This window comes from Rhipicephalus sanguineus, chromosome 2 (genome assembly GCF_013339695.2).
Source record: "Rhipicephalus sanguineus isolate Rsan-2018 chromosome 2, BIME_Rsan_1.4, whole genome shotgun sequence".
Lineage (NCBI taxonomy): Eukaryota > Metazoa > Arthropoda > Arachnida > Ixodida > Ixodidae > Rhipicephalus > Rhipicephalus sanguineus.
The window spans coordinates 203,532,849-203,538,412 of NC_051177.1; the positions used below are offsets into that span (position 1 = coordinate 203,532,849).

The 5,564-nt window shown below is 51.0% G+C and overlaps 1 pseudogene; it reads right to left on the bottom strand.

The window, feature by feature from the left end:
- Window positions 1-933: 933 nt before the first annotated feature.
- LOC125757439 (uncharacterized) lies at window positions 934-1,686 on the bottom strand (annotated as a pseudogene).
- Window positions 1,687-5,564: the final 3,878 nt, after the last annotated feature.

Consider the following 5,564-nt stretch of genomic DNA (forward strand, 5'->3'; position numbering starts at 1 on the left):
AGTGAGGCACGCTGACCTTGCTCCCTCGATGACACATAGCCACACATGCAGCCAGGAGCGAAGCAGTGGTGTTGCCTCGCTTTCGTGGTGCTGGAGTTCATCTGTCCCACTAAGCTAGGCACTCACACTGTCGTGTGAGCAACTAAATAGATTTTGTCATAAGCGAGACATAAATGCGGGAGCCACTTCGAAAAAGCGCTACTGCTGAGACGATGCGGGAAACTGCACATGCCCAGACACGCTTTCAGGGGCAAACCAGCGATATGCCAGCGAGCCGACGAGAGAGCGCCGAGTGCGCGCTTTGGCCGCATCACTATGCCGATAGCACCTCCGTGGTGGCTGTTGCGGCGGCGCTTGAAAAAGAGGATCGCACGCGCTCATTGAATATGCGGGCGCTGGTGCCGCCTACCAATTCTAGGCACCATAGCTCCACTGCACCTCCGACGCCATTTTCCCTTGTGTTGTTGTGGAGGCACCGCCTCTTCTTGCGGAGTGATGCGGATGTGACGCTTCAGGATCACCACGATTGGTGATTGTGTCACCACGACTGGTCTCCTGACCGATCAAGAAATTATTAATGATGTCACGGGCACCCAGGAAGACCATGATTCTGATGAGTCATGCGAGGAGATGCAGCCACGACCTCATCGCACCTCACAGGAAGTCTCGGAGGCGCTTTTGATATTAGAGGACGTTTGCCTGAGCACTTCCGACAGTTTGCGTGCTGTTGGCCATTTGGAAGAGTTAAGAAAAATTGTAATGTCAACCAGAATCTGCGCGAAAACGCAGACGACCATTACAAAATACTTCGGCAAATAAAGGTATGCTTCTCCAACTTGATTTTAATGTTGTTTTTCCTGTCCATTCGTTAATTCGTCATTCGGTTAATTTGGATATCTTTTCCGGTCCCGCGAAATCCGAATTAACGAGCTTTTACTGTACATACATGTTTATTTGAACTTACGTTTAGTAAGGGTGACTTTCTCCTAGTTGCAGTTTTTTTCCATTGAAGTGGAGATAGTTGACGTTGATATCGCGGTCAACTACAGGCTGTGACTCACGCCTGTAAGGGGCCTTGATCTCCAGCAAGCGGATTCCTTCTTCTTCATCAATCGGGACTGCAGCACAGCCACTGCTGCGAAGTGCTGATCACAAGTCCGACTTGAATCACCTTGCGGCCCGTCTTGGACTCGTATTCTTTTCGTGCAACTGGCCCCTTCGATATGCCATATGCACATGCAGCGCTTTTGAAAGATGGCGGCGTAACAAGTTGTTGTGCCATGCTCTCGGAAGTCCGCTTGATGTATCTTAATACGGTGAACTTTGGAGCTGGCAGAAATTCTCAAAGCCCACGCACAATGCCACTGCGGGCATCCACTTTGCAGAATTGTCTGCTTAGCGATGTCGTTGCGTTCTTCCTCAGTGACCATGACCTCGAGAAGAAAGTCATTGCTTACTTCTTCGACTGGGATGCTTTCTGCTCCAAATATATTGCTCGGCTGTCCTAGCCGTACGAGCACCTTGTCCAAATGAGCCAGGTTTTCAGCTATTTCTTGCTCTTGGTGGAGCATGATGCCCAAGGGGCAGTTTGAGTCGATGATGGCTCTGGGCAATGGGTTGCCTCACCAGCTTCTGTTCTGGGGGTTTAGGAGGGTACATCTCGGAGAACAAGACTCCCTTGTACATTCCCAGCTGCTTGGCAGATGGCCTCTTCCATACATTCTCGACAAACGTCTTTGTCGACGTGTCTTCCTTGTTGACGTTCGTAACCACTGCCGCTGCATGCTTGCACTGGCCTGAGGTACCACCTCGGCAGGTGCAATGAGCTTGCGTGATGTTCCTGGTGGCATCGAGTTGGAGAGAAAACAAACATACGCAAGGCATTTTAACGCGGCTCAAGAGTGATGGAAGATTTTAATGAACCTTATTAACTCTATCTACAATTCACAAATTTGAGGAATGCAATGCGAGGTCAGTAATTTGCTTTGTTAATTTGCTAGGATCATTAATTAAGGGGTGAACTGAGTTACGTGGTATACTACCATAAATACACCTAGTGGCCCGGCAGCGCTTTGCGCACTCGGTAGGATCAATCTAGGATTCAGAGTAACATAACTGCAGAGTATCCACGAAAAAAACAAACGAAGCTTTGCGAACGCTCTTGTGATGGAAGCGCAATGTTTGTTTCGGAAAGCAGCATAAACAACGACAGAGTTTATCGAATGAGGGAGACTGATGGTGGCCGAAGTGACCGTGCCGTCGTTGGCGCCACATCAGTTGAAGTGAAAGATGAAGCGGGGCCAATCGTAACACGTTTATTTCTCGCCCGCACCTCAAGCTACAAGCAAGCACTTGGCCTCCCGCACTACACCAGCACCGAACGTTTCAATCAACTGGGTGTTCACAACACCCTTGCCGAGCTCATTGAAGCCCAACAACGCGCTCAGCTTGAACGGCTCACACTCACGGAAACGGGGCGTTCGATTCTCTCGACGCTTGGCTTCACGTATCATCAGCAACAGGGCCCAAAACAATCGATTCCGAATGACATCCGCAGCTGGATCCACGCGGATCCGATCCCCAGAAATATGCACCCCGAGTACAACAGAGCCCGGCGCAAAGCTCGGGCTAGAGCCATCATAAAAGCCCTTGCCCACGTACCTGGCGCCACATTTGTTGACGCAGCTCAATATCTTCAAGGCACACGTTTTGTAGCTGTCACCACACGCGATGGAGCCCTACACCATGCAACCAGCGTCACTACTTCCTCCTCCGAGACGGCTGAAGAAGTGGCCATCGCCCTGGCCACTCTAGATCCCACCTGTGACACCATTGTGTGCGACTCTCGCTAGCCGTAATTAACTACAGCAAAGGCCGCATCTCTCCTCAAGCGCTTCGCATCCTCTGCCAGGCACCACACTCCAAAGACAGCATGATCTCCCTGACATGGATCCCCGCCCATGCGGGCCCTGTCCATCCACGCCTCCCCAACCTCAACGAGGTCACCCACTCCATTGCGCGAGGCCTTGTCAACCGCGCCGGAGCTACTGGAGACAAGATGGACACCAGGGACAACCTGACTTTCTTCAATGACCTCGTTAAGACCTTTTACCTCAGACGCCGAGTCTTTCCCCCACCTCACCCCAAGCTCAGACGGGCACAGGCCACCACTTTGCGTCTACTACAAACAAACATGTATCCCTCCCCTGCCCGCCTCCACCTCATATTCCCGGACGTGTACACTACCCCCAACTGCCGGTGCTGTGGCACTCACCCGGCGACGCTTTCGCATATGCTGTGGGAGTGCCCGGCACAGTACACACACACTAACACCACGACCCTTTCGTCGAGGCTCCGCGAGGCTCTGCGGAGCTCCGCTCTTGACGAACAAACTTGGGCGACCCAGCACGCCCGTGAGGCGGCGTTGAGGCAAGCCCTTGACGTCCCCTCATGGGAGGCCTAGGCCCAGCCACTTAAACCTGCTGGTTTCCCTTAATAAAGTTTATTCCTCCTCCTCCTCCACCTCAAGCTCTTGGCATGAGCCGCGCGAGCAGCGAGGTAAGAACGATCACAATGAGTGATGATGATGCTGCAATAAGGTCGTTGCTACGTGCGACAATTTCGAGCAAAATACTCGGTCGCTGCGAATCAACATGACACGAAGCCGCCAACAAATAACCATGCTGCCCGGCTACTCGCTGAAGTTTCCGCGGTGAGTGGCCGTGGAGCCGTCGATAATTCTAAATGTTCTGAGCATTTTGCAAATACACGGGTAGTGGGCATGCACCAATAATATTCTAAGCATGAAAGAATAACAGCTTACCTCGATAGCTATGGAGTAAGCCTCTTGTGTGATGCATGCCTGGAGAAACACATGTAGCCGTCAGTACTGATGACGTTGTAGCAAAGTGTTCACTCATGTCAAAAACGTGGCTGCTCTCGTGCAGGTTTTCCCCTTTTTTATTGGTGGCATCGCGGAAGAACGATGCCACTACGATATCTTTAAATCCAGCTCGAAGCACTGACGCGCCAGCCACGGGCGCTTGCGCCGCCATAGCTTCAAAGCAATGAGGCACTGTTGTCTGTTAAGGCTCTCACCGTTGCATGCTCGCCGCACTGCAAGTGGTGCTGCATGCGTCTTTCAAGGCGCCCCTATAGGCACCGGGTGCGGGGCGAGTCTGGACTGGTGGCGCCTCTTTCGGTGGAGGCGTGGAACTAATGGCATGTGAGTGCCAGAAAGGAGCAGGCGCTTGCTGCGGGGACGCGGTGCTGGATGTTGGCTGTGCTTCATTGTGCTCTCATCGCTTGTGCCCTGCGCTGCCGAAAGGCCCCGGGAACCAAGCCAGAGCAGACAGGCTGCGCTGTAGGCTGTACAACAGCTATGCAAACATGGATAAAGCTGGGGAGTACATCCTGTTCCATCGGTTCCCGTCTGCAATCGCCGTCGCCGACGGCCTTGTTCGCGCACCGGCCGCCAACGACGGCCCTCGTTGCGTCAAGCTACATGAAATACATAGACTGAAGATAGCTGTTGAAATATTAGAATCGGCGACGCATCGAAAAGAAAAGGAAAGCAAAACGGGAACAGGAGTTTGCAAGATGTACACCGGAGGAACAACGTGTGCGATCGGCCAAGCATTGCGTAAAGAAAGCCGAAAATCGAATGGGAGACGTAGGGTATCCTTTTCAAATGTTGGGAGACAATGTTAACGTGTAGACAGAATAACAAGGTATTAAATATTCGGCTGATCCCACGCCTTGCCGGAATCGGTTTCATGCGAAGCAGTCAGCGAGTAGTTCTATGGTGCATTTTTTTTTGGTGTTGAGCCAAGCATTACGAGGTGGATCGACGTGTTTTTGTAAGTGCAGTAGTTGTGTACACATCGTGGTCTTACCAGGCACGTCGACTACACTGGTGTTCAAAGGGTATAACTTATGGTCTGACGTAACGTCAGCACCCACGTTACAGCACATACGTCAGTATTTTCGCAATGAAGTGCACTTTACGGTGCGATTATGTGAGCATCATACGTAACTTTCGTTCGCGTATTCCTCCAGGGTCGAGAAACGCTTGAATATAGCTTGCTGAATCATATAGTAATACAAATGTAACGTTTATTACACTGCTACAAAAGCAGAGCAAACACTGCAACTACAGACGTTAACCTGACATGACGCCTGTATCATAGGAGTACATATGTAGTGTTTATTCTTTGTTATAAAATTAGATATCCAGCACCACAACCACAACTGACGTTGCACCGACATTATGCCTGCATAGGGTATTTTTCCAAAGCAGGTTCTAGACCTGGCGTGGCTCTGTGGTGGAATACCTGACTGCCACGCAGAACCATTGGGTTCAATTCCTGCTGGGATCCTAATTTTTATTCTCTGCATTCGTCGGGTCAACGCTGACGTTGGTTTTTTTTTAACGCTCTCGCATTTTAATTACCAATGTCTGTTCTCGCCATTCCTGGGTTGATATAAACTGTTAATCACCTGTGGCGCATATCCGTACACCAATGCCTGTGGTAAACGGGTATGTGCTACACGTGTCTGGAGGA